The sequence below is a fragment of the Canis aureus genome, chromosome 17 (assembly GCF_053574225.1).
Source record: "Canis aureus isolate CA01 chromosome 17, VMU_Caureus_v.1.0, whole genome shotgun sequence".
Taxonomy (NCBI): domain Eukaryota; kingdom Metazoa; phylum Chordata; class Mammalia; order Carnivora; family Canidae; genus Canis; species Canis aureus.
Window position 1 is genome coordinate 54,193,410 of NC_135627.1, and position 25,495 is coordinate 54,218,904.

The 25,495-nt window shown below is 38.6% G+C and overlaps 1 protein-coding gene across 7 annotated transcripts in view; it reads right to left on the bottom strand.

The window, feature by feature from the left end:
* Positions 1-25,495, bottom strand: part of ENOX1 (ecto-NOX disulfide-thiol exchanger 1) — a 550,271-nt gene that overhangs the window by 360,618 nt on the left and 164,158 nt on the right. For all 7 annotated transcript variants that reach the window (XM_077855557.1, XM_077855564.1, XM_077855555.1 and 4 more), the window contains one exon: positions 23,316-23,444. The gene's annotated coding sequence lies outside the window, so the exon portion shown is untranslated. The remainder of the gene's footprint in view (positions 1-23,315; positions 23,445-25,495) is intronic.

The window sequence follows — 25,495 nt, forward strand, 5'->3', positions numbered from 1 at the left end:
TAGATTAAGAGCAGAAAACTATCTCCTTCTGTTCATGATAAATCAAGTGGACACAAAAAATATTATGATGATACATAATATTATACCATAATTAAATACCATAGATCTACCATAGAATACTATAATTAAAACCCAGATCTACTTAGTATATATCATATCTGTACCCTGGAAACACAGAAAATATCCTTCCTTTCCAATACCTGTCAAAATGGCACAAAATTCAACAATATTTTATGCCACAAATAAAACATCAATACATTCCCCAGAACAGGAAAGTATAGAAAACATTCTCTTAACTCAATGCAATAAAATTATAAACTACAAAACTAGAAAAAAATATGCTCTGTCTTCTGAAAATTTTAAACCTGTCTCAAAATTCTGGGGTCCACAAAAGGAAAGCATCTAGAAAACAATTATGTAAAAAAAAAAAAAATCCATGGGATAGGTAAAGTAGTGCTCAAAGGGAAATTCATAGATTTCAACAGTTTATTAATAAACAAGGAAGAATAAAAATAAACATCTAAGTTAGGAAGTTAAAGGAAACAAAAGCTACAGAAAGCAGAAAAAGGAATTAATGTACATAGTATAAATTAATTGGAAGAAAGGAGAGTAGAGGACTAATAAATCAGAAAGCGAGTACTTCAATTGTTAGCTAATCCAATCAAGGGGGATGACAAAGATTGATTCAATTATACAAAATAAGAATCAATAAGAGGCAAATGATACTAATATAGAGGACATTTTAAAAAATCATAACAGATTTCTTTGCTCAACTCTACACAAATAAATTTCAAAACTTGGATGACAGAGATAATATACAGAACATATGGTATGCGAAGCTGCTTCCAGAAGAGAGAAAAGATCTAATCAATTACCATATAAATAAAGGAAGTTGTTAAAAAGTTACCACCAAAACAGGACACACACACACACACACACACACACACACACACAAACACACACAGCCTAGATGGTGTCAGGGCACAATTTGCCAAATCTTTAAAAATCAGGTTAATTCCAATACTATTTAAACTCTTTCAGAGTTTATAAAACAGTCACATTGACACCAAAAACCTGACAGACTGCACCAAAAAGAAAATTATAAGGCAAAGTCAGTCAGGAATAGCAATGCAAAAATCCCAAATTAAATACTGACAAATAGAATCTGATTTAAATAATAATGTGCCTGGCCAAATGGAATTTATTTCAGGAGTGTAAAGAATAAAAGTTTCATAAAACAAGATCGAAAACTTAAAAATATATCAGCATCAAATCCCTCACAAGGACATTCAATGCCTTTTAGAGCATGATAGTTTTCATTTCCACATTAATGCCATCACGCTGATGACAGGGCCATTCAGTCTCCTAGGTACTTAGGCCATTTCCTACTTCTTGACCTCTGCCAACCTTACGTCTGCTTTTAGAATGTCGTAAGCCCAAATTTGCTCTCAGTTCTGAATATCCTATCTGCTCACCAAAGCCCTGGGTGGCTCAGTGGTTTAGCACCTGCCTTCAGCCCAGGGTGTGATCCTGGGGTCCCGGGATCGAGTCCTACATCGGGCTCCCTGCATGGAGCCTGCTTCTCCCTCTGCCTGTGTCTCTGCCTCTCTCTTTCTCTCTCTCTATGTGTCTTTCATGAATAAATAAATACAATCTTAAAAAAAAAAAAACAAGTTTAAATTTTTAACTCATAAGAAAAGCTTCCTTGATTCTCCCCACAATCAGAAACTTCTTTTGCTGAACAACTGAAAAGTTTTTCTGTCTCTCTTATGGCATTTGTCACAGTCAACCCTGTATTACAGGTATCTGTGCAAAGCACTACATCTCCTATTAGACTAGAAACTTCCTTGAGTGAAAGGCCATGTCTCCTGTACCTTTGTATTCCAATCACTCCAAGCACAGATCCTTACATACTTTCATGTTTTGGTGTACAAACGCAAAAATCCAGGATATAAAAGCAAGAGCAAGCTGAAGACTTAGGAGCGGTGGTTTTCCTGAAAATGTTACTGCATGTGCACAGAATGAAAAGTTAGAATCTAAACATCAGCAAGGCAGTAGCCATGCCAGCCCCGCTATCATCCTGCAGCCAGAGTCAGGGCAGCATGAAATGCACTCCGGCTCCAGACTGAGAAACTCTAATTACTCTCAGCCAGCCAGTAAGCAGACAGCAACAGCTATTGGAGAAGCTAAAAAGCAGCTAGAACCATCGATGCAGGGCATGGAGGTGGTAGTGAGTAAAGATGTCAGGATGGAATTATTGGTTTCATTAGATTGTTAGTTTGGAAGCAAGTACTTCACGCACACACACCAACCCCACCACACATATGCACCCTCTTCATATTTCATTTTTGTGAAGTCCAAATATTAACCTGTGTTCTAAAATTTCACTGAAAATGTATCAGCTTGTGAGACAGTCATAATGTCGAGTTTCAAAATGTATGTGTAATTTGTTATGCGCGGCAGGGTCAACAGTCCTATCAAAATTGCACCAGAAGGTTTGCTAAGAACAGAATATTAAACAGAATAGAGACTATGGGATTTAACATGAGGAACTGACATTAAGTTAAAATGGTGCAAAAAGGCCACATTCCAACCACTGTTGATACACTTTTTGAGAACTGGACTTTCGATCTAAACCTGTCATTCTGGGTACAATTTCAAAAGCAAAGAAATCCAATGGAATGACAAATTTCTGGTTCATCCTGAATACAAGAGTTACACTCTAAGACCATGTAAACCAAGAAGTTGACATGGTTGTAGGGACTATGTAGACTTCCTTTTGTAGGGAAATCTAGCAGGTTTTTTTCCTCCCTCCTCCATCCCTCCTTTCAAATGTGCACTTTATAGATATTCAGGATGCCTGCCCCTGGTTTTCCTCCTACTTTTCTGATGTTCCTTCATCTTTGCAGCCTTTCCACCTGTCCTGATACCTCAGTGGTTGTCAGGCCTCCATACTCAGCTCTCATCTCATCCCACGCTGCACACACTTTACCATTTCAGAGCTCACTGCTATTTATGGCTTCAACGCTAAATGACAATTGAAGTTTTATGTCACCAAAATCTATCTCCAGGTAAGAATCATATACCTAGGTGTCCCCAGTTTATCAGCCTCATATGCATAAACTATAGTCACTTTCCCCACCCAAATTGGGAGAGGCTGAAGGATGGTCTTCTAAAGATGTCTACATCCTAATTTCCAGAACTTTTTGTTATGTTATCTTACATGGCAAAGGGGTTTTGCAGATATACTTAAGTGTTTTGAGATTATCCAGGTGGATCAATGTAGTCACAAAAGTGCTTCCAAGAGTCAGTGTTAGAGGGATTCAGTATGAGAAATACTTAACTGGCCACTGCTAGGTTTTGAAGATGGAAGGGAACCACAAAGCAAAGAATGTAAAGAGCCCACAGGAGCTGGAAGAGGGAAGGATGGATTCTCCTCTAGAGTGTTCGGAGGGAGCACAGCCATGCTATGCTGATGCCTTGATTGCAGCACAGTGAAACCCATTTCTAGACTTATTACCTCCAGAACTATAGGATAACAATTCTGTATTGTTTTAAGCCACTAAATTTGTGGTAATCTGTCACAACAGCAATAAGATACTAACACAACCAATTCTTTCAATTGCCACTCTGTCACATGACTTGCCAAGACCTATTGATTCTCTCTCCTAAATTCTTTGTTCCCTGCCACCCATTTGTTCTTATCACCATGGGTACTCCTCAAGAAGGAAATGCATCCTGTGGGGTTTTGCTGGTTTTCCTATGTCTACTCAAGCCACTGTCTCCTCTAACCCTAACTTGGGCGAGATCAGTCTTCACACAGACCCCAGAAGATCTTTAGAAGACACAAATCTGGTAGTCTCAAGTCAAATGACTCACTCTTGACAACAGAGAGCTTCTTTTTTTTTTTCTTTTTTTCTTTTTTTAATTTTTTATGATAGGCACACAGTGAGAGAGAGAGGCAGAGACACAGGCAGAGGGAGAAGCAGGCTCCACGCACCGGGAGCCTGATGTGCTCCCGGGATTCGATCCCGGGTCTCCAGGATCACGCCCTGGGCCAAAGGCAGGTGCCAAACCACTGTGCCACCCAGGGATCCCAACAGAGAGCTTCTTTACCTGATAAAAGGGTCTTCATATTTTGATATCCACCTAATCATTCAATTCTAATCTCTGTCCTCTGTCCAAGCTTGGCACTCCACTCAGCATCCCACTCATTCCTGGTACCTCATCTTCACTCTGTTCTCACTACCTGTCTAACTGGCAAACTCCTACGTATCTTTTAGTATTGAATAAACTGTGTCAGTAAGCTCTCAAGAATGAGCTCCTTGAAGGCTAGGAGCTCCGTCTCTTTCCCCAAGATGCCTACTCTAGACCTCACTCTGAACAAACCGAAGGGACAAGTCTTCCCTTCACATGACCTCTGGCATATGCTTGCTCTATCTTTCTCCTAGTTTTTGGCCCATATTTGGCTTTAGAATTACTTTGAGAAATAACCCAGTAAGACAACATGCCCCCATTCACCTATATTTTCAAGGAGCAGGTGCTGAATTTGAGAATTGGTACTAGAACAACCAGCCCTGGCATCGCAGCCACTTTTTCAGTGCTAAGAACTTTACCTTGAAAGATAGATTTAGGACAAGAGGCACCTGTCAGTCCCAATTCTGCTATAGATGAAGATTGACTTAAAACTCCTCTCGTGCCACCCCTTCACTTTCCCTTCTTGATTATAAAGAATTCCACTTTCAGTTTTCGGCATAGTAAGTTTTTGTACTTTCACATCATTTCATTCCTTTTCTCTGGCCCATCTCCAATTTCCTAATATTGTGTTTAAAATATGGAAATGAAAATTAGACTCAAACACAGACTTTATCAACATTGAACACTGTGAGTGGATTATTTTATGATTCTTCTGTGTTACATTCTGGCTAATGCAACCCCAGATCATGTCCTCCTTCTTGATAACAGCCCTATATTGCTGACTCATATTCCTGAGTGACAGGGTGAGAATGGCTTTTTACCTGCAGAATACTTACATGTCAATTCCATTCTTTATGATGGCTAGGATAATCTATCAGTATTTTTTCCCCAGAAACATAAAAATCTCACACTGTTGCAAAGAACTAATGCACTGACAGTATAGCTTGTCTTGACTTGATGTTCCAATCTATAATTGGAACCATTAGATTCAAATCAAAGCCTCACTAAGTTCTCCAGCCATTTTCTTCATTTTAAAATATATATTACATATTTATGTAGGTAACATTTTAGTTCAAAATAAAAACAAATACACTATATTTTTAACTGTTAGTATAGAAGCTATACTTCATTTTAGAAGCCACAAACACCAGAAATAATGAGTTAGATGGACCATATGGAAGTAGTTTCAGGGGTTATCCTCTGATTCCATTAACTTCAGTGCATTTTTTTCTTTTAAATGTACAATGAGAAAGAAACAGTTGAAAGCAGAGGATGCTTTTTAAGTTAATCTGCCTTTCTGATAAAGCAATGGAAATGGAGGCTCAAATAATGTTTCTGAAGCAAAGTGGGAGAAGATAAACAAAAAATTTCATCTCTAATTGGCTTCTGGGAAAAAATCTCATGCAGATTAAGTATGTTTCTATTAATTTAAGTAAATTAGTTCATTTTACTTTCTCATATTGATGTGATAAAATCGAAGCACACACATTTAAAAAATTTTTTAACATACTTTAAAGATAGATTTAATATTATCTCATTAAAACAGATATATAAATGAGTGGGTTTGGAGTGGAAAAATCTGAATCACAGTCTTAGCTCATTTGTTCACTATCAGGTCAAAAAAGTCACATCATCCTCTCTAGATCTCCATTTCTTTTATTCAGTAATGGCAATCAGTAATCACGCTCACTAAGTTTACACTTGCCTTTATCCTTCTCTTGTGAGTATGGAATACTACACTTAAAGGAATGCAGAATAAGATCAAAATATGAAGCTGTAGGGACGCCCGGGTGGCTCAGCAGTTTAGCACCTGCCTTCGGCTCAGGGCATGATCCTGGAGTCCCGGGATTGAGTCCCACATTGGGCTCCCTGCATGGAGCCTGCTTCTCCCTCTGCCTGTGTCTCTGCCTTTCTCTCTCTCTGTGTCTCTCATGAATAAATAAATAATATATTTTTAAAAAATATGAAGCTGTAATGGAGACCAGTATAGGCTGTAGAAAAGGACCTACTACTCCAATGTGGAAGAAGTGAGGTTGAAATTTGAAGCTGGAAGTCTTACTTGTTCCCCATTTCTTTCTTTCTTTCTTTCTTTCTTTCTTTCTTTCTTTCTTTCTTTCTTTCTTTCTCTCTTTCTTTCTTTCTTTTTTTTTTTTTTTGAGATTTTACTTATCTGTTTGTGAGAAACACACACACAGAGAGAGAGAGAGAGAGAGAGAGAGAGGCAGAGGGAGAAGCAGGCTCCATGCAGGGAGCCCAACGTGGGACTCGATTCCGGGTCTCCAGGATCACACCATGGGCTGAAGGCAGCACTAAACCACTGAGCCACCCGGGCTGCCCTACTCCCCATTTCTTATATCTCCTAGAGAGAGCTTCTAACCTAGTTTCTTCATTGATCCATCAAACTGATGGCACTCATTTCAGGACATTACAGTGGAAATTCTACTCAGAATCTTAAAAAATAAACGATAAAAACAGGGCCACTCTAGTGATAAAGATGTGTGGATGCAGGGTCTTGCTCAGTCTAACTCAGCCTCAGATCCACATAGTAAAACCTTAAAACCAACAAGTGAAATTTAAATATGGTTGCTTCCGTTACTAAAGTCTCAATGTATCTTAACTTTGTGCACTTGTCCGATATTGGAAGAGGAAGTGGTATTTCAAAAGCAAAGAGCACTGTGCCAGACCTGTCTTTCCAATCATTGCTGGACCAAATATTCAGGAAAGCTATCCTGTCAAAAAAAATAAAAAACCCTACATTTGGATAAATTATAACTAACTTACATATAAAGACATTGCTGAGGTCTCCAGAAAACAAAGGAAGCTAATAAAAAAATGGGACCCACAAACTAATATCATAATGGTAAGAATACCCTGAAGCTAAGGCTTCTCTGAAGAAGTGACTAAAACCAGGCATCCACAGTTGGATATGAATGGGAGAAGAAGAGGGCTATTAACCCTGAGGTTCCTAAAATGACCTTGTACTTGAAGGAATCTTACCCTCAATGTGTGTGAGCACTAGAAGCTAACAACCTACTGCAGAGGAATTAGATAGAAAGCCTACTTGCCCCTGCTTACTCCCAGGATAAAAAAAATCTACACCAGGAGAACAGATCTCACATGGATATGGTGTTAAAATTTATATTACCTGGGCTGTCAGGAAAACCACAGGGCAAATAACTAAATAAAATCTGTTCTAAGCACTCTCTGACATCTAGGTGAGGAACAGGCAAGCCTATCCTGGAGAAAAAAAACAGCATCTTTAATGCTTTAATCATCTCAGGCTGCCATAACAAAATACCATGGACTGGGTGGCTTAAATAGCTGAAATTCATGTTCTCATGGGTCTAAAAGCTGGAAATATGAGATCAGGGTGTCTGGATGGTCAGGTTCCAGTTAGAACTCTCTTTCTGGCTTGTAGACAGCTGCCATTTCATTGTGTCAGCACATGGTGGGAAGAGGGACAGAGTTCTCTCCTTCCTCTTATAATAAGGCTATAGACCTACCTGGTTAGGCCTTATCCTTAATACCTAATTTAACCTTAATTACCTCTTAAAGTTCCTATCTCCAGGTACAGTCATATTAGGAGTTAGAACTTCAACATATGAATTGGGGGGATAGAATTCATTCCATAGCAATTAATATCATATCTGATAATTCCCACAGATTAAGTTCAGTCAAATATGAGCTCATACCCAACTCTTACAAAATGAAGAAACCAAGTCATCATGGGTACATGGGTACCAGTCAGAAGCACCATAAGTCAGAGATTTAAAAGATCAGTGGCCTCAAATATAGCGCTAATATAGACTATAAAAGAGTTATGTTCCAAATGGATAAAGAAATTAAAAAGAAAATATTTCTCATGAGCAAAAAAATAAGACTATCAAAAACATTCAGTCAGACTTAAAAGATAATAAAATAAATGTTTTTGGAAATTAAAAAGAAAAACTTTGAAATTGAAACTCCATAATACTTAATACCACAAATTAGCAGACAACTGGAAAGAAAAACTCAGTGAGCTAGAAGACAGACTTGAAGGACCAAGACAGATTACAGCACAGTGTGACAATGACCATGGAAAATGTGAAAGAGGTTACAAAACATGGATGGAAAATTACAAGACATACTTTACAACCAAAAGTTTCTTTGTTCAAAGGTGCTATAAAGAAAGTGATGAGTTAACCCACAAACATGGTAAAGGTAAAACCCACAAAGGATGTTAGTTAGGATACATAGAGAACGCCTCTCCATCAAAAGATAGATAACCCAACAATAAAAGTGGACAAATGTCTGAAACAGATATCTCAAAGAAGATGAAACACTGATGACCAATAAACTTATGAACAGATGGTTAAATCATAACCAGAGAAATATAAATGTGAACCATGAGATACCAATTAATACCCATGATTGGAGGAAGGGGTAGTGGTTAGAAAACCTGCAGTTTTCAAATGTTGACAAGAATACAGGGCATTGAGAGCCACTGTGAATTTAATTTGTACAACTACTTTTTTTTTTTTTGAGAGAGAGAGAGAGAGAGAGCAAGCATGCATGCAACTGGATGGGGGAGGGGCAGAGGATGAGAAAGAGAGAAAATCTTAAGCAGGCTCCATGCCCAGTGTGGAGCCTGATGCAGGGATCAATCTCACAACCCTGAGATCATGACCTGAGCTGAAATCAGGAGTCAAGTGGCTCCACTTGAGCCACTCAAGTGACCCAAATTTTACAACTACTTTAAAAAGTAATTTGGCATTACATTTGAAGATGCACATATCCACTGACAAATCATTTCAACTGATTAAACCTATTTCCCAGAAAAACACACATATGAATTTGACTTGAGAAAGGTCAAAGCTCTTAGCTGCATTGTTTGTTAAAGTGAGAAGGGGAAGGGAAGGACAGAACTGGAAAGGAAAGGACAGGATGGGAAAGGAAGGACATCCAACTATGAGGAAAACAAATGAAGTCAATCAAACAAATCATCAAAAACTTTTGGAAGAGTCATACAACAGAATATCTCACAGCAGTGAAAATTAATGAATTGTAGCTACACTAACCAGCATGGATACATTTCAGGAAAATAATGTTGAGTTTAAAAAAGCAAAATAGAATTGACTCTATATAAGCTTTGAAAACCTATAACAATATATTGTGTACAGGTACATGCATGTGTGGTGAAATGGTTAAAACAGAACACTACTCACAGAGTGGTTTGGTGGGAGAGAGGCGAGAAGAACAAAGTGGAGAAGGGGACAGAGGAGGCATTTGATTTATTGCTGATGCTCCATTTCTTCAGCTGAGTGGCACATGCACAAATGCTGTTTCATTCTTTTTTTATAATGTAAATATATGTTATGTATTTTTCATTATATGTAGAAAATATTTCATTAAAATTCTAAAAAGAACACTTGGGAAGGGAGTGAGTAGCAAACTCTGAGCAAATCTGGGGTTCCTGACTGGGTATGTCTTTGGTTTCCTCCCACCTGTGTCTTTTCTCAACCTTAAGGGTACATCTAATAGATTCCACCCACAAATCCTGCCAAAGGATTATGTGATAATCATGGTTTGTGCTTATAAAGGTTTGAGGAAACTTTTCCAAGGGAACCTTTGAAGTCAAGAGAGCAGCTTAGGCTTTGAAGTGCTCCCCATCACCTGCCCATCTGCCGGGTGTCCCCTTTCCTTAGCAGTTCCCACCACCATGGGGCTCTTAGTGGAGGGGACTGGAGGATTGGCTTGCAGACCACTTCAAACAGCTTCTTGGAGCCACTCTGAGACAACTAATTACTCCTAATTATCACAAAGCTCTGTATGTATTTTTTATAATATATGGTCAGCAAATTTCTAATTCTTTATCTTACTAGGGGAGAAGAAAGGCACTTGAACATCTTTTTGACTAGATATAAAATGTGAAAGGGCTCCAGGAAAGTGTACCAGTCCAACTTTGTGTAATTTGATTGCCATTTAAATACAGTGACTTTTGGATTCAAGACTTGTTACTGTGTGTTAGCTAATCAATGTTTCCTGAAACGTCCAGTCTTTATAAACCTAACTTAGTGTATATACAGTAATTTAAAATCTTGACTTTCTGAGACAGGTGAAAAAAAAAGTATGATTAACTTATGGGAGCATTCATGTGGTTTTTATTTACAGATTATTCACACATGCTTTAAAATACAATTAGTGTACTTTTCAAACTAAAAACAAATACACAGAGAATGGAAAATGAATCCTAGGGGGAGAAAAACATTAAGGACTGGGCCATTTGATTTATTCTTAATTAACTTTTGTATTTAATAGGATATCAGTATCTATTAGTAGGTGATTCACGTTAATTCATCAAAATCACTTTGGTTGGTTTTTCATTTTTGTATCAGGATGCAAAATTTATTGGCATAGATTTTTCTATGCAGGAAATACAGTCTTAATGAAATACGTTAGGGAAGGAAGAAAGGAAGGAAGGAAAAGGAAGAAATTAAGACTTTTGCTAAAAACAGTCTACATGATTCAACTAAGCCAACTTGTGCATTGATATCAGATTGCTATCCTCCTCTGTAGTAGAAAGGTCCTAAAATCACTACTGTTTGTTAAAATCTCCTAAAGTCAAATTTGGATCTGATGAGTTTGACGATTATTCAACATTCTGAAAATCGATCTCAAGTAGAAGTTGCTCATAACGAGTTCTTTGGCAGACAAACGTACAAAAACATACAAAAACAATTGTAAAAATTATTAAAGCTTAATTTAATATTCTATATCATCAAAGTTTTCAAGAACATCAGTAATTATCATCACAGTTATTCAGTAATGGTATTTGGCTAGTGTTGCATATATTAACAGAATAAATGCCAACTAATTCCAAGAATTGCTAGTATAAAATTTTGCTAATTATCTTGGAGGAGAATAACTGTCTAGAGTCTGATAGAGACTGTGTCCCAGAGCGACTTCCAGAGAGTCTATTTATCTTCCTGTACCTTTTGTGGACTATTTCATTGGCAGCAAGGAAAGCCTACTGTGTTGCACCAAATGCATTCTCAGGTCTACACACATCCAGGGAGAAAGACCAAAATGAAGAAATGGTTCCATAGCCTTACCTCCTAATGGGGTCAGAAATCAAATCCTTTGGGGGATAGGGTAATTGGATGTTTGAGGAGTAAGTGAGAGTTTGAGATTGCAGGAGGAGGCCCCCTCCAGATCTTTGGGGCAGCTGCAAATTCCCCAACTTTGCTCTCTTAGTTCCCCTGCCTATAGTGAAACCCTTAAAATAAAACAAAAAGCCCTTCAAAGCTTACCTGGGAGATGAAGGGAAATGAGGAGTTGCTATGGAAAGTATTCCTTACACAGCAGGAATCAGAAGGGGTGAGGGGGGCAGCCTCACCCCTGAGGACCCACTTGAATTTGTAATTCTGCTGTTATCCTCCACTGCTCCCCAGCAAACACTGGCACTACTTCTGAAACAACTCATCAGCCTTCCCTAAGGAGAAGTCCTTGGACTATTTAAAACTCAATTCATAGTGACGATGCTTGGTAAATATTAGTTTTCTTAACTCCTCTGCTTCCTATGGTCAAATCAATGACCTATTTTGTGCAGAGGAAGCTGAGTGAGTTGAAAGTGCACAGAAACTGGCATTTCAGCAAGTTGAATTTACTTGGGATTTTGGATTGGAGTCCAGTCTTCCTGTCCTCTACAAGACCAGCCAGTAGTTGTGCCCCGACGTGCCCTATTCTCTATTACTGAGCCCCATCTACACCATGGCCCATTTGTGCTTGGGGGAATGAAAATGTGTGGAATTGCAAGGAAAGAAGGCAGAAGAAATTCTCCCAAGATGCAGAGATGATCTGTTCCTTCAGACATCTCTCTTCCGTCTGCAACCTGGAATGCACTATCCGGAAGTGTAGACAATTCGTTAAGTAGAGGACTTTGTCAGCAAGTGAAAGAGTGAAGGTAGCCATGAAAACAACAACCAGCCTGGGTCTACAAACAGAGGTCAAGTGCTTCTTAGCTAGACTGTGCCTGCCTGGTGTTAATAGTAGGAATAAAGGTGAATCTGTATATGGACACATACACATTCCTCAAAATAGTATCTTCATATAAATAGAGTTTTTTTTTTATTTGTATAAAATGGGGAGGGGGTTGAAAATTATAGGCAATGTAGCAACAGTTCCGGCATTATTTGGTTAGTACTTTAGTTCACAAAGCTAATCAGTATTTTGTTTACACTGTAGGAAGAGGAGGCTGAGGCTGACACAGGACCCACAGTATCTAATCTTTGGCATCTACACTAGGTGGTTAGGATATGTCAGGGACTGTCTAGCCTTCTGTTTATTATCTCACTGAATTTTCACAACAACCTTGGGAAGTAAGTATCATTGTGTCCACTTTGCGAATGAGGAAACAAATGTTGGGACAATTTAGATAACTGCCCCTGGTCACACAGCTATTAGTAGAGCTAACATAAACTGCTGCAGGGAGCGCAGTTGATGGAAAGTTGCTGTACCTTTGTACCTTTGCTGGCACCATGGCTTTCCTCTGAGACCATGCATGGTTCCCCAGGGCTGAGCATGGTAGGATACCAGAAATGGCCCATTCACACCATACCTGGTATTGCCCCGAAAGCTACAATATCCAATTTGGTAGCCACTCGCCATATGTGGCTGCTGGGCACCCAGGATGTGGGTAGTGTCACTAAGGAACTGAATGCTTATTTTTATTTCATTTTAACTAAAGTGGGCTCACTTGGGGCTCTTAGCTACCATGCTGGACAACACAAACATAAAATATTTCTGCCATTGCAGAAAGTTCTATTAACCTGCATTGCCCTAAAAGGATAACTTTTGCTTGGGGGAGATCATTGGGGGTGAATTCTGCACAGATCCAAAAGAGAGGTAAAAGAGATTGATTTCAGAGCTACTTCCTTTTGAGACAGTGAGCAATGGCCACTAGGAAGGCCGTCAGAGGAAGAGGACACGTGGTCCATCAGGAAGGTGAGCAGAGAGCAGAAAAGGAAGGGGCAGGAGGGCATGATCTCAGATGCCTCAGGGATGCCCAGCCTTCTTCCACAGCTAAGGAAAAAATGGTGCCACAGAAAGGTGAGTGGCATTCCTTGGTAGACAGGATTTTATGCTGCTATTGAGTAAGATGGAAAACTAGGGCCCAAATGAATAAAGGTCTGGGAAGAATGGAGTTTTACAGAGTAATACCCAGGAGTTATTTACATTTTCCTCTTCTTTGGTTTCTCCTATGCTCTTCTTTCTCCTTGATCATCTGACGCTGATCTCCTTATTAAAAAAGAAACCCTTGTTCTCCCTTTTTCTTTTACTCTCCAGTCACCAGACAAAAATATAACTTCCATAAATATTTTATTTCTTCCATGTATTAGACTTTTATGTTCATTGTTCTTCACACAGATTAATTGAACATTAAAATTTTTCTTTCTCAAGGAGAGCTAACTGCTCTTTTAACACGTATTATAGCCTTCAGTTAACATTCCTTTATAGGGTCATTGGGCCAATGGCAAGGGGAGGCTACACTTTTTTATTTTCATCAAAGGTATTTTCATAGGAAAATATAGGCTAATGTTAGCTTTCCTGTATAAGATAAAAATACAACACTAGTGAAAATCAAATATACTTATAAAATATGCATATAAAAAATTTCACTTACCAAAGAGCTATAATAAAGGTAAAGAGTTTTTTTTTTTTCTTAAAACAATTACCTTCAGGAGTTACTTGCAAATTAGTGTCTTTTTTTTTTTTTTCTGTGCTGTAGCCCAAATGGGTACCCAAGCTATAACACAAGAAAATGAAAGATTCCTATTGACAGGTTTAAACTCTGCAGTCCCAATTACCAGATATGCTCTTATTAATGGGTTCTTTGCATTCTTTTTCACAATGTGTGGAATTAATGAATTCATCTGGAAAGGCAACTGAGTATTCATCTATAGCTTGAAAATACTGACTTCAGAAACACAGATGTTCAACCAAATCCTCACTTGCTTACTCTCAGCTAAATTCAACCTCTGAGCTTTAAAAAGATTTTCTAAACTGTTAAGGACCAAAAAAAAAAATGACATTATACATTCACATCTGGCTCTGTCGCCATTTAGGGCATGCTATTACAAACATTAAACATCTGGGCAGGGGAAAAGCATCTATTTGGGAGCTTCTGGCTACCATGACAACTGAAGTGCACTGTCTCTCACTCAAACCGTTCTGTCTCTGCTTATCTACTTCTGACACCACTGCAGTCTGTTCATTTTTGTTCCGAAAGCCTGGAGTAGGTGCCACTTTAAAATAATAATCACCAAAAAAAAAGTTAAAAATAAAATAAAAAATAAAATAATCACCGCAGTAAGTAATATTTATGTGTAGAAGGTAAGTTCTTAGGGAATGTTCCTCTTGCTTCTGCACTAGTTTAATACTATGGTGAGACTAACCTCTCTCATTTGCAGCAATGTAGTTAAAATAATTTGGATTTTATGGCTTTTCTACATGGAAGTCTTCTATTTCTAAGTTGAGAGATGGCTCCTAGTGAAAGAGTCTTAAGGCAAATGGTGATGATTAGCCACTGCTATTTTTTCCTATGAAGAAGCCTCCCTTGTGGATATTCAAAATTTTATCAACATTTTAAATGGCATAGAATATGGGCAATAATAATTATAATTTCCATGTATGAAATTTCCTATACATTGAATGTATAATGTACGTTGGACACAGTAGGTTTTCATTTATTCTTCAAAACTACCTGTAAACTCAGTATTATTATTTAGACCTCACAGTTCTGAAAACTAAACTATGGAGAAAGGTACAACAACACTCACTCAACAAATATTTACCGAGTGCTGACTATACGGCAGGCTCCGGTAGGCACCAGGAATATAATGGCGGGAGGTATTATATTATTTCCCTACTTCAGGGGGCTTATCATCATCCAGAAGCAAGACTCATCTTGCCCAAAGGGGAAACAAACAGCTGGGGAGGAACACAGGCAGAAATAGAATCTGAGTTTGATCTCAAAACAAAATACGAAACCGACTGACTTCTATACCCAGAGCCTTGGAGTCATCTTTGACTCACCTCTTCCTGTCACACCACACATCCAATCCTCGAGCAAATCACGTTGGCTCTGGCGCACAATAAATCCAGCAGATGATCACATCTAACCACCCTGGGCCCAGCCACAGCCATCTCGGACCTGGCTATTTCGTGAGCTCCTGAAGAATCTCCCAGTGGCTAGCCCTTTCTCCACTGAATTCTCAAGAGAACAGCCACCTGCGTCTGGCTGAAAGGTTTAATCACACCATGTCACTCTTCTGCCCAAGACCCTCTCACACATCACTGAGAGAAAAAGCAAAGTCCTTCCTAACGCGCTGCCGGCCTGACCCAGGGTGGGTCCCTCTCGCTTCACCTCCTGCCCCCTCACCATCCCTGCTCACTCTTGTCTGGCCATGTGCGCTTCGGTGCTTCCCCCTGGAATGTATCCGGCAACATGTTCTCACTTCATGACCTCTTACTTGCTGTTCCCTTTGTCTGGAACTCGCTTTCCAAGACATTTGCGTGTGTGCTCCCTCCCTTCCTCTGGCCTTTACCCAATGTTCCCATCTCCGCAATGCGTTCTCTCATCACCATATTTACGATGGCAGCCCTCCCATACCATTCCCTATTCTTCCCTCCCTGCTTTATCATCCTCCCTAGTACAGATCTCCATCTAACACGTTACATATTCTATTACTTACTCTGTTTATTGGCTACCTGTCTTAGCTCTCCCCAACTTCAGATGGTCTGAAATCAGACACTAATGTTTAAGTCCTTTTTTTCCCCCCTGGGGGCCAAATGGCTAGTGTAACATTCCCCTCCTAAAAATATATGGTCTTCCCAAACAAAAAACGTATGCTTCATAAAGTAGAGTTTTTGTCTATTTTGCTCAGTGGTTTCTCCACATGACCTATAGTGCTTGGCACATTGTAGGAGCTAAATATTTGTTGAATGAATTAATATTTTACTGTCTCCCCTATACTCAAGCAGATTGGAAGAGCACCAAAACTCTAAAATGCTATTTTCTGAGCTGCTATAAACACAATTTTGTGGTATAAAAAGCGTGGCCATCTCCCCAAGCCTATTTCATCTGTTCATAAAGAGGACTTCTCTCCACCTGCATGGTTCATGAACAGAAAATACAGGGACTGCTAGTGAAGTCTCCGGAAATACTTCCAACTGACAGAAGGCAAATGGTAAATTGCAAAAAGCAAGACACAGCTGGTTTTTATTTTTATTGCAACTTGTTAAAACAAATATTAAGCTGTAGGTGATGTGGTGTCCTATGTACAAAATTGCAGGAAAAGGTTTGAGTGCCTTTAAAATATATTATTTAGAATGTGAAACCTTTTTTTTATTTATTTTTTTAGGATTCCAGGAGTAGTTTCACAGGACTTCTGAAGGAAACTCCAAGCTGACAAGGACCTATGGAGGAAAAATGCTATTCTCTCTCTTACACTAAGGTTGGCTCTGTGGTAAGTAAAATGGTGCTATCAGAGAGAGAACGCTGCTGACCCACTTAAAAGTATTAATAGGATCTTGACTAGATTTAAGTGAAAATACAAAAGTGTTAGTGAGCTTACTGAATACCAGGGAGGCAGTCAGGATTCTGTTAAGAAGGTGGTAGAGTCTGTAACAAAGATATAAAATAAAAAAATAAAAAATAAAAAAAAAGATAATAAAGTCAAAGTACTCGACTAATTGGTCCAAGAGTCTACAGTCTATGCTTCTTGTGTGAATAACTTTCCTTCTTACAAATAACACTTTTTCTTTTTCCCTACCTCAGTTACCAATATACTCTAAATAACTACTTTGTAATTATACAGTTTATTAGTAAAATGTTCCTTATAATCTCCCTTACTTTTCAACCAGTATCAGTGGTAAGAGGTTAATATACCCTTGGCAGCAAAGCTACCAAAAGTTGGTCTGGTCACAGAGAGAACTCTGGTCCAATGTATACATAGCACTTTGAAATCCCTCCAACACTCTATGCACATTATTTCATATGACCTGATCAATAATCCTGTAGGGAGGATATTTTAATACTCATTTTATAATTAGGAAAACTGAAGCTCAAGGAGTTACAGCTCACCAGCTCGGGAAAATGTGGTCACTGAAATCTCAGTCCATGGACTCAAGAACCTACTGCTCTTTCTAGACCACAACATGGATTCTCTTAAAGAAGAATTAGGTCTCTTCTGGGATGCATGTTAGGCCTGGGTAGAGATGAGGATGCCCTGGCCAAACTCCAGGTAGAGGCATCTTATGAAAGGTCTGATGTCCTCATTCTCAATTTTTATCTGGCTAAATCCCACCTTGAGCTTAGGGGATTGTTATAGACTTAAGCTAGCAGCTTCTAAGTCACTGAGCCAAGAACCATGCAGGCAAAGGCAGGAGTAGGAGAACCTGCTTGGCACATCTGACGCAGAGAGGTAGAGAATAATTCCTTTGTGAGACACCATCTTACAACATCTTCCCCTGCCCTGTTCGACACTCCTGAAAAATGAAAGTTTTAGAAACATATCGTCTTCGTTACTAAAGACACTTCTATAACTGAGTCCTTAATTCAACATATAAAACATCATCTTATTTTGAGGCTTGAGAATGGGTAGGAGTATGGGTAGGGTGATATACCATTTCTGATTGAGTACTCTGAAAATAGGAATACTGGATTTTAAACAATGCAAATCTCTTCCCAAAAGACATAAATTATTACTATTCTGTTCAGAGTCACAAATATTTTACCTTCTATGTGAAAAGCATTGTGCTTGGTGTCAAGGATAAAGACGAATAAGAGATGATGTCTTACCTCAAGGAATCATCAGTCCAACAGAAAAAAAAAATAGAAATCTTTCTAGAATATATTTTACTTATATCTACCTTCTTTAAAAGGGTATATTGAGTATTACTGAATATTTCTTTGGTATCTCAGGGTCGGCATTATGAACATCAGCTGTTCTGGGTCACATGATGCACACAACTGTAGTTAGAAACCAATGAGGCACAGATGCTAAGGGCTACGGATCATAGAAATTAACCAAGAACTTGCCCTCTGCCTTCCTGAATCGGATGGATGGATGGATGGATGGATGGATGGATGGATGGATGGACGGACTGATGGATAGATGGATATAAATACCCTTGATGTCACTTTGCTTGCTTGTCTTTTCCTGTTTTTTTCCATCCTATATATGAACTAAAGACCTGCTATTTGGCACATGTGCTTTGAGTAAGTATAAGGCTGCCTTTAGTGACCACAGAGGCACAGGTAGCAGCCGAAGCCTTCTGCTGCGCACCCTCTGAGGATCCAGAACCGGCCTGTTATTTCTTACTGCTACGCCTCTCCTCCGACATTCGTGTGAGCTCTCTACCTCCCTTTTATCACTTGGATTTCCAGGAGGCTTGCACCGGCCCTTCTAATCTCTGCCCATTATGGAGCTATTCATTCTGCTCTTTGTTCTTCTCAAATTACAACGTGATTACATGCCTAGCAGAGAGCTGTCACGGAGCGGGCACTCAGTAAATGCAGGAACCCATTTCCCATTCACAGGCCAATCTTTAATCTGACACTGCCCCCAGTGTCTGCGTCTTTTAGGCCACTGGGTTGATACATATAGATGCCGTCCCTCTTTGTGGTCACGAACCATGTGGTCGCAATCCATCACTTTTTATTTATGCATGTGCGTATCTGTGAATAAAGTTTTCTAATTTCTTTAACCCCTGCATAAGACAATCATTATGCTTGTAATAACTCACTTGTAGCTGTACAGCCTGATGGCTTAAAAGTGCCTTATTATTTTCATAAATTTTCTCCACCCGGTGGTTCTCATTTAACAAAATAGTCACTTTGGCGTCATTTATATTTTTATAAGCAGTTTGTATTTTGGTGATAATGAATAACACTGGGTCTCAGTTATGTTAGCGTAGATATGCAATTCAAGCTTTCTAGAAGGAGCATTACCACCACTCTGATGCTGCTTCCTCTCATCTCAGAATGACGAACCTATAGAGATGAAAGCCTAAGGTTCATGTCTATAAGGCAAAGCAATCATAAAGCGTGGCACATGTAGCATCTGATTATTTCTCCCCCTATAACTCTACACTTGCAACTGAAAAAAAAAAGAAAAACCTCTTATTTGTAATATAACTAATGTCATGGAATCCTTTTATCTTAATCTCTTTGCAGGCTCTCATTAAAGCTAGCACATATTATAATAGCATTAAAAAGTGATAACTATTACACTATTATGGCACAAGAATTAATGGAAGGTACTTCAACACAAATATTCAAGATGACCATTACTAACATAGAAAAACATTACTGCATCACACTCTTAGGGACTTCATTTATGTTAGGATTTTTTTCCATCTCCTGTTCTTCCAGATAAGAGCCAGAAAAATTACAGTCTCTGATCCGTACATATCTCTAATAGTAGTATTGTTTTCTCAGGAATTAACTTCCTATGATCCCTCCAGTTTTGAAATTTCACACCCTCAAATAAGTTTATGAAAATCCTAGCATTTCACTTCAACCCATTTCAAATTTATATGGCAAAGTTCCAAACACTGAGAACTGCAAAGTGCCTGTTCTTAGCACATGATATCAACCATCTGCCCTGGCCATCGGGACAGAGTCCAGATATTTCTCCAATGTGATATTATAAAGGCAAAGTGCTCTTGGTATTTATGGAATGTTTTTGTGAAATTTGCCGGTGATAAATAGATTCTAGCTTTCTCAAACTGGAATCCATCTCACATGCATATGAGTACTTTTCTTGTGCTTTGCTTGTATTCAACTATGCATGCTTGTACTTGCTCACTCGTGTCTCTCCCTCTCTCTCAAACACACACACACACACACACACACACACACACACATAATCTGCCAGAGATTGAATCATGTGAGTGTTCCCAGATAGGCTAAAGATTTGGTGACCACTCAAACTATGACTTTTGAAGTATTACTGAACATTTATCGAGTGAAATTGGAGGGAAGTTATTTTATATTAACAGAAGTATGTATCTCTTTATGGTTAATAGTTCATGTACTAAATGAACATCGCTTTCACAGGCTTCAACCTCTTTCATTTTACAATTATTTGGTCTCTCATTACTGGACAGAATTAGTTATTCATGCTCACTAGGGCAGTGGTAATGCGCACAGATATAGTTATAAAGTTACAAAATGGCTTTCAAATTTTTTTATTTGTTTATTTTCAGGCTGTCAAAACATTTTCCACTTTCCTATGGTCCTTTTCTCAGTTCAGTTTTCTTTTATGATTTACCAAATCCAACAAATTCTCGGAAAACACCCTAACAGCTTTTAGATAGTAAAAATGAACAAATGGTATGGTGACTGTAGTGAATAATACTGTAATATATATTTGCAAGTTGCAAAGAGAGTGCATTTTAAAAGTCTTCATTGCAAGGAAAAAAATTTGTAACTAAATGTGGTAATAGATGTTAACGACACTTAATCACAGAGATCATTTCGTAATACATATACAAATCATTAAGTTGTATACCTGAAACTAATATAATGTTACATGTCTCAATAAAATGAAATAAATGTTAAAAACTAAACCACTCATTTCCAATAAACAGCCCTATATAAAATAACACTTAGTATAAGAATTTCAACTAACTGAATTGCCAAAGATCAAGTGATTCTAAACTAGAATAGTGGTGCGGCTTGCCTTAACACTATGCAAAATATTCAACAGAAACCATTCAGCAATGCCAAGAATTTTTTGTTATTATTATGAAAATATTCAATAGAGATAGTTCAACAATGGCAACAATTCTTATTGTAATCTTGTTCCCCATCCCCATGAGGGAATTGGAATAATACTGTCTTACCAATTGCCTAAGTGTTACATGTAGAAACCTGAGTTAACAGGTGCCACATTTGCTATCTATAGTAATGATATTCTACTGGTATACAGTGATGCCCAGGGAAGTTGTCATTCCTTAATCTAGTTCTGTATATCCAGACACGCACATGCTTCCATGGATCCATCTGTTAGGCATCAAGAATTACCATACTTAAGGAGAATAATCCTTCAGTCTAAATGTTTAAATGTTAGATGCTAAATGTACACTGAAGGATTTGAAGCAAGGAACTTGCAAATATGACTCAGTCACACATCTGGTCCAGCCCTATCTGGATGTCAGGATGCATCAGTCATTTTGGATTTATTCATAATGAGAGAAATCAAGTCACAACCCATGTGGTCTCAAAGGTCTACTTAGATGATGATGAAGACCTATGATACTCCCTGAAGTATGGCAGACTTTCCAAGCTTATTAAGAATATTCGTTACTGACATTTTAAATATCTTAAGTCAGTGATTTTAGCCACTTGGGGAAAACAATGTTGCAGCATGTAATTTAGGTTATTTCAACAGAGCCAGTTCAATCTTAAATCATAATTTCTAATGCATCCTAGCAATGCTACTTTTGTAAAGCCACTTTGTAAAGCAACCATAGAATGTGACTTAGCAACCAATTACTTTGTACAGTCTGCAAAACAAGTAAACCTCTCAGCAGCTGGGAGCTCTGCCCAGAGGCCAGGGCTTGCCCCTGGCATGGTACCTTGCTCTTCTTCATGAGTTCCAGCAATATCACATTGCTTTCCAGCCTCATGCACTGGGCTCATAAACAGATTCCCTAAAAGATACTCAAGATTCTGATGTCACATTCAGAGGGGACACTTTCTTTTCCTTTTTTGACAATTCTGCATTTTTTTTAGTCATTCATATCCAGTCAATCATGTCAGCAGCCATCCTCACATATGAATGGTAATACTCTATTTTTAAGAATTCTTGGTAATTTGTTTCATAGGGGAGGGTGACCATAGGAAGGCAAAGCCAAAGAAAACCCATTTCAACTAGTCAAGGTTGACCTCTGTGAAGGAGTCAGAGAAAACAGACTAATGTCCCATGAAGGCTCATTTTGAATAAGACGGCGTGTGTTATAGCCAAGAAGGGCAAACAAAGTAAATCTCAGTGACCAAATCAGTCAACAGTAGCAGAAAATGTTAGAAGTGATAACACAAATGTACCCCAAACAGATTATACTCATACTCTTGCAAGTTACTAGTTTGAGAGTGTTGTATCTAAGGTACATCACCTCACACCTGTTAGGATGGCTATTATAAAAACAAAACAAAACAAACAAAATAGCAAGTGTTACTGTAAATGAATGCAAAATGGTGCAGCTGATGTGAAAACCAGGAAGCACGTTCCTCAAAAGATTAAAAATAGAATGGCTATATGACCAGACAATCCTACTTCTGGATCTATATGCAAAAGAACTGAAATCAGGATCTCAAAGAGATATCTACACACCCATATTCATGGTAGCATTATTCACAATAGCCAAAAGGTGAAAACAACCTAGAAGTCCATCCATAGATGAATGAATAAAGAAAATGTAGTACATACATGCAATGGACTATTACTTAGCCATAAAAAGGAAATCCTGACACATGCTACAACATGAATAAAACCTGAGGACATAATGCTCAGTGAAATAAACCACTCACAGAAAAACACTCTGTGATTCCACTTACATGAGGTATCTAAAGTAGTCAGATTCAAAGGAACAGAAAGTAGAATGGTGGTTGCCTGGGGGTAGTGGGCAAAGGAAATAGGGAGTTTCAATGGGTAATAGAGCTTCAGTCCTGTAGGATGAATATAAAGTTCTAGAGATCTGTACAACATCGTACGTAGAGTTAACAAAACTGTACTGAATACTTAAAAACGTGTTAAGATAAGCATCATGTTTTATGTTTTTTTTTAACTTGTTTTTTTCTTTGAAAAAATACATACTCCTTATCGTCAAAAATACATGGATCAACTCTCTTAGGGATGAAAAGTATCAAAATTAGGAGCAACAGGGCATTTCATGCTTTTCTTAATTGGCTGGGATAGTAACCAGTCCTATCTCTGTGATCGCTGGAGTAGTGTCCACTGGAAAGCACCTCTTCAGAGCTCTGCACCCCTGCCTGACCCCACCGAGAATCTACAGTTAGCTTCACAGCATAATGAGTGCAGTGTCAAAAACATGACGAAAAGACTCCTTACCGTGGTGCGAGGGACCTGGGAAACACTGGCTGCAGTCAGTTCCTGAGGATGAGGATTCCCAGAAGAGGTCACAGGTGGGACAGGCTGCCTGCTGGGAGGGCTGTCACTATGCACAGCACGCCCTAAACCCTGAAATGGAAGCAACCACATATGTGTGACCAGAGCTGAATAATTCTTGAGTCTCTTTTTAAAACTCTTGAATTCCTACCGGAAGTTCACACCGTTTCACCTGCGCTTCTGATGGCAGGCTGAAAATGACAACAGTTTGCCTGTCTTGTTTACTCATAAACACTTTCCCACAGTAGTGCAGGAAGAGGTGGACTCTTCCTCAGCACTCGGGCTCACTTTCTGGCTCTTACTCCTCCTCCACTCACCCAATGTCCTCCACTGTGGTCTGTTGCTTTGAATAATCCAGGTCCTACACTGGCATTCACAGTTAGGCACTCATCAGCTGCCCCTAAGAACCAGGAGACTGGAACATTCCCCGGCAGCTTACGTGTGGAGGCCCTAGAGGCACCTTCCTGCTTCTGATGAGGGGATGCTGCAGACAGGTGAGAAGGTGTGGAGCCTCACTCTACACCAAGCGTTGTCTGCGGACCAGCGGCAGAGCCATCACATGGAGCGTGCCAAACATGCAGGATGCTGGACCCTATTCCAGACCTACTGAATCAGAACCTGCGTTTTAACAAGATCCTCACATGAACTGAATGTTAAATATATGTTAAAGTTTAAGAAGCTCTGATGTAAAATCTGAATACATTCTGAAGCCAAATTTTAGAATTCTAAAATTCTAATATTCTCTTCTGAATAGCCCGCCTCCACCCATAAGTGTGGTGCTATTTCTGAAATTAATTAATTAATCAAATACTTATTTGTGGAATGAATTACTTTCTTTAAAATAAGAGGAATGGGCAGCCTGGGTGGCTCAGCGGTTTAGCGCTGCCTTCAGCTCAGGGTGTGATCCTGGAGGCCTAGGATCAAGTCCTGCGTCAGGCTCCTTGCATGGAGCCTGCTTCTCCCTCTGCCTATGTCTCTGCCTCTCTCTCTCTCTCTGTGTCTCTCATGAATATACAAACAAAATCTTTTAAAAAATAAAATAAAATAAGAGGAATAAATATATCCAATGATTATGTGCATAGCGCCTTAAAGCATCAATAAGCTTAAACAACCTTCCGCAATAAGACTTAAATATGTATTCTTTTTTTTGTATTTTAATGAATCTGCCCATAAGATACCTTTAAATTGCATTAGTAACTGATAAGTGTGTAACTGATAAGATTTAATAATATTGAGCAATAATTCCTCCCAAAAGGAACACAGAACATAAGAAAGCTTATGTGTCTAAACAGGTGAATTTAACATGAAGTTAAAGAACTGGAATGCTAGGAACCTCCATTTTCACATGCCCTTCCATGGCCGATTAACTAACAAGATATTAAAAATTGGGGGGATCCTTGGGTGGCTCAGTGGTTTGTCACCTGCCTTCGGCCCAGGGCGTGATCCTGGAGTCACGGAATTGAGTCCCACTTTGGGCTCCCTGCATGGGGCCTGCTTCTCCCTCTGTGTCTCTGCCTCTCTCTCTCTCTCTCTCTCTCTGTGTGTGTGTGTGTGTGTCTTTCATGAACAAATAAAATCTTTAAAAAAATTTTTTTGTTCTTTTTCTTAAAGGCAGACTCAAAAATTATATAACTTTAAAACTTCATAAAAACCTGGAACCATCCCTGGTCTAATCAATTATGAAAACTCTTTAAGTTTGGAATATATCACTTTTTAGGGTCTTTCAATATACTAGAAAATACTTATAATTATATCATGATAATTCAATATATAAATGAAAATAACTTTATTTAAGGATGATATGGAAATAATTCTGCTCATACATAAGACAAGTTCTTTGCAATAGTAAGATTCACGTTTTTCAATGTTATTATGTAACACCATTAAACTTAATAACTATATGGTTTATTCATAGTTCTCTATCTTTCCCTTCTTCTTTTTCCCACATTTTAGCTAAAACCCTGAATACTGGTAGGGGTAGCAGATAACTCTAAAAAACATACAAATATGCTGTTCTGGTATTTTTGTTTACTTATGTTTTATTATGTTCTTCAGGTATTACAAAGTTCTATCTACCTGTGCTTGCTTGCTTTTTTAGAAATTCAAAAGGTAAAAATGAAAAG